A 5078-nucleotide genomic window follows, 5' to 3' on the forward strand; every position below is an offset into this window, starting at 1 on the left:
TTTTTTTTTTTTCTTTTTAAATAATAAATTTTAGCTACTTAGTCCTTGTATTCTTCTTCAGTATTCTTCTCCCATTGTTTACATTTTAAGCTTTGTTAGAAGGAAAGGTAAGTGTTGATAACTGACAATTTGCTACCAATAAAGACAATCTGGATGTAAGGTGCTTAAAACTCTCATTCTGAATGGGATAAGGGTTAATTAAGTTCAGGTATACCCACCAGGCATTCATTAGACAGGAGTTTGTACATCACCTTGATATAAATGTACTGATGTCCTGTATCTTTATTAACTTAATTGGCTATTCAACATTCATTATTCAGATGGACTGTGAAACTGAAAGGATTTGCTCCTGAAGTTCAGCAATGCAAAGGCCCAAGTTATATTACCAGGTTTTTTTCCCTTCTGCTGAAAGGAAGGAATTCAGTAGAAGCCTAGAAAGCTCCAGGTATGTCCTTTAGGTTAACACTGGACAGATGCCCTTTCTTAGGACTTTCTGTACTTGCTGATGCCTCACATGTTCTTTTAAATAAAAAGACTGCCCTCTGAACAGTACATTTATTCTATTAGTATGATTATTCCATCTTTCAGTGAGTTTCCTTGTAATGGATAAAGGGTTGTTCATAGACTGACAAGTGGATATCAATCTGTTACAACATTCTGTAATAGTAAATTATAAATTCATCTAGCATAAATACCACTATATGAAGCTGCAATTATTCAATTAACATACCTAATCTTTTCACTAACATGCTGAAAGCTTGAAGTGCAGTCTGTTCAGAGTTAKGTGGCTGCAGACTGTATGCATTTTGTATTATGCGTAAAGAATCGCAGATTCTTTTTTGAAATGTCCTTTCTGAAGGTCACCTTGCTAAAATGATGGTTTCTATTATTGCCTTTTTATATTATTTTAATAAATCCTGTAAATGGGGATGAGGACTTAGTAGCACCCTTTGCCTCAAGGTGTTTGTCTTTTTAAAGACATTTTTGCCATCCTAGCACATGGACTGACTTTACTGGAATCAGTAAGAAATAGGACAGTTCCTTTAGAGTCTCTTCAATTTAGATTAAGCTATATTATATTTAAAAAGCATGAATCTCACCAGCTTTCTAATAAGTATAATCCCTCAGAAGTTGATGCTTTTGGTGAGGGACAGATCAAGTGGCCACAATTTTAAATTCTTATAGCTTACCTCTAACTGTAACCCCATTTGCAGCCTCCCAGCTCACAAATGTTTAGAAGAACTGGATGGYATTGCCATCTTTTAAGTTTGTTGGTCTATAACACACCCCTGTTTTTATCAGGGGTAAGGATTTATTCAAGAAAACATAGACCTCTTCTGCCTTCCTTATTTCAATAAGAAGAATTAATGCAGTTTTTTATTCCAGTTCAAAACCCATAAAAGACACAGACAAAACAACCCTAATGCCCCTGGGGAGTGTTACTTTTCCACTTAAGGTGGAAATCACTTTGTCATTACACTCCCATGAATGATGTTCTATGAAAGATATTTGCAGATTGGACTTGCTTGCAAATGGGCAATTTCTGTTATTAATTGTTATTAGTATCATGAATATTTTCAATCTAATTTTCTGTTTAACCCATTTAGATACCTAGAGTCACTCTTTGTTTGTTTTTCCTGAACATTTCTATTTGAATCAGTACAGTGCCTATGCAGAAGCAGCTTCCTTTTCAATGGGGTGGGTATGGTATCTCATATAAAACACAGGGAATTTGAAATAACAGGCTTTCTTTTAACACTGAGGTGCACTTGAAATTTTACAATGATTTACATTTCTGGGGATTACTCAAAGCTCCAGACAGGGCACAGCACTGAGGAAAGGGCAATTAATCAAAAGCAGGAAAACTGATCCACTGAGATATTTCCTGTGCTGAAGGACTTATTGTAATAACTAAAGATTATTGTGACAGTTATTATGATGGCCATGGAGAGAATTAATTTATCCAAGCTTTAGACATAAAACCMCTGGTGTCTGGGCCAAGGCTCTCTCCCAGTAGTCAATAAAGAGAGACAGAAACTTTCAGGAATATTTGTTTCAGGATAGTTGTGCATTGCCAGATTGCACCACAGAAAATCGAGAAGCTTAGTCTTTGCATAGTTAAAGCTGAGTCAGGTAAAAGCCACCTCAAAATCCCATTTYTACCTGAATGAGAGTTTTCCATTTCCAGGATGTCAGAGATGGTGAAAGGTTACTGAGTTTGGGCTTTATAGGATCAAGTGAGGACCTGAGTGAATAAAACCCTCAATGCCTCCTATGAAGATGAAACGAATACCTGGATGGGAGAGGTGAAAACAGTGGATGTTGTCTACCTTGATTTTTGCAATCCTTTTGGCACTGTCTCTCGCAGCATCCTTATAGAAAAGTTCAGGAAGTGTGGACTGGATGAGGGGGCAGTGAGGTGAATTGACAGGTCATGGCACAGGGTGACCTGTCACTAGTGATGTCCCCCAAGATTTAATAATGTGTCCAATGTTGTTTAACGTTTTCGATCCCCTTGGATGAAGGGGMAGGTGCCTCAGCAAGTTCACTGATGACACAAAGCTGGGAGTGAACCCCTGGAGTGCTGTGCAGCTCTTCAAAAGGACCTAGACAGGTTGAGAGAGGCAGAGAGCAACAGTTCGAAGCTCAACAAAAACAGATGCAGGGCCCTGGGGAAGAATAACCCCAGTGTAGGGTGGGGACTGACTACAGGAAAGCAGCTCTGTGGTGAAGGCCCTGGGGGTCCTGGTGGACAACAAGCTGCCATGAGCCAGAAGTGTGTCCTTGTGGCCAAGATGGCCAAGGGGATCCTGAGATGCATTAGGAAGAATATTGCCAGCAGGTCAGGGAGGTGATCCTGCCCCTCTCCACAACCTAGCTGAGGCACATCTGGAGTGCTGTGTGCAGTTCTGGGCTTCTCAGTACAAGAGAGATGTGGCACTCCTGGAGCAGGTCCAGCAGAGCACTATGAAGTTGATTAYGGAACTAGAGCATCCCTCTTATGAGGAAAGGCTGAGGGAGCTGGGCCTATTCAGCTCCTAGTTCTGATCGTTGTTTTAGACATCACTAGAATATATTCCATTACATTTTTGATGTATTTTATTTAGAATAAATAACAGCATACAGTTTCTCAGAAATTCAGTCTGCTCTGAATTAAAACAAGTAGCTGCAGGAAGCGCTAGGCCAACCAGTCTCCTAGGCAGAAATTACATTTTCACTGCACATATTCAGAAAATATTTAAGTATAATTACGTGATCAGTACTGTCCCTGATTTAAATTGCTTAACTGTCCCTTTAAAATGTGTGCAATGAGAACATATGGATGAAATTCTGTCATTTCTCACCTTGGGTGATTGAAACTTTGAAGAACATTTCAGTCTCGCAGCCTGTCACTGTCTGCCATTCCGCAAAAGGGTCTCTGCTGGGCTTGGATCGCGCCACCAGCACTTTGCAAATGAGGACATTTTGGTTCCTGTTCTCGATAGGACAGGATAAGTGAGGTTATCTCATTTGCACTTATGATCTAGCATCAGGAGGAATGCTGTAGCATCAGGAGAAATGATTGACATTGGCATAAGTCTTCAAGCTGTCATTTGTGGGGAGTGCTACTTATTCAAGCAGCTGTTCTGTTATCCACATGTACTGCAGAAGGTGTGCTACAAGGGTCAGAATTATTCTGGTTTCGATAGGCATCTTTATCATCCTTGGCAATTTTTTTATAACCAGGACATATTTTCTGGCACTTTTATGCTACCAGTGGCTTATTATATAACACAAAAATRCAGACATCTTATGTGTCTATCTTGTCCTATCTTGTCCTGTCCTGTTCTGACCTAATCTATCTGGAATTTGTTAGAAGGATCCATGTATTTTAGATATAATTTCAGCTTGTACATTAGTTAATTTTACCCCCTTTACTTAACCACAAACACCAAAATTTTTAGTTTAAATCTAGTGGGCAGTGGTAAAATTTATGCCGTTCCTCCTTTCATGCCAGTGGTTAATATTTTTGCTTTCCAGTGGTTTTGTTTTTCAGCTTCTTGCTGYACGCTCATAGTGAAAAGAATGCAATGAGGGTCATAGATAAAATTTCAAACTGTTTTTCAGTTCATCTGTTTTGTACCACTGTCCTAACTGAAGATCCCTTCAGAACCAGAGAACAGGGACAAACACCATGATTTACTGCTAGAACGACCAGTGCTAACTCTGTAAGGATTCCCAATGCCTCAAYTGGTCCAGATTGCAGCTTTTTGGCAATAGATGACCTCACTCTGCCTTTCAGGGTCAGGGTAATATAAACTAACACTTTAAAAGCCAGAATTCTCCATTCCAAAACAAAATCCATGTATAAAACTACATTTTCAGGATCTTTTCAGAGTATAATTTCATTAAAAAGAGTAGTGATGCRATGGTCTTATCAAAGGATAAATAAAAAAAAATTACTCCCATACTACTCCCATAAATATTATCTCAAGYAATGTGTCCTCCATCTCACCTTCTCCCTTGCACTAAGCTTTTCTGCAGAAATTTGCACTAAAGCCTTACTCCTTGTCACCCAACAATGACTAACTCCATTGCTGTAAGGCCTTGCCATGGCTGAGAGAAAGGAGAATGAAGAAAGACAAATTGAGGTGTTAATGAGCTGGCAAACAACATGAAGCCAGTTCATATTTGACTTGTGCCTCTCACCAGTGATATCTGCAAATGTTTCTTGTTTTTCTGTAACCTTATGAAACAACACACTTCTGTAGCCAAATAACCTTACATCTCCTTTCATAATTACTGTATTACACAGAACCTAAGCTTACACAAATGTCCCTAGTGACATGATTAACTTCAGAGATACTAGTCAGCAGGAGTCAGTCACAAAGCATAAACTAATTAATGTTCGAGGACAAGGATAGGACAAAAGAGGTCACTCATCTGAAGTGCTTTTGAGGATTGCCAACTAAAAATGGAAAGGAAGTATAGCACATCATCTTCAGGGAGTTATTTCAGCAGGAACTGGAGAATCTGTGGTTGCTTTCCTAAGTCCTTCTCTCTTTCTGGTTTTCTCTTGATCGTATATTAAGCATGGC

The sequence above is a fragment of the Malurus melanocephalus genome, unplaced genomic scaffold, assembly GCF_030028575.1.
Source record: "Malurus melanocephalus ecotype Western Australia unplaced genomic scaffold, MMel_1.1 scaffold_458, whole genome shotgun sequence".
In the NCBI taxonomy this organism is placed as follows: domain Eukaryota; kingdom Metazoa; phylum Chordata; class Aves; order Passeriformes; family Maluridae; genus Malurus; species Malurus melanocephalus.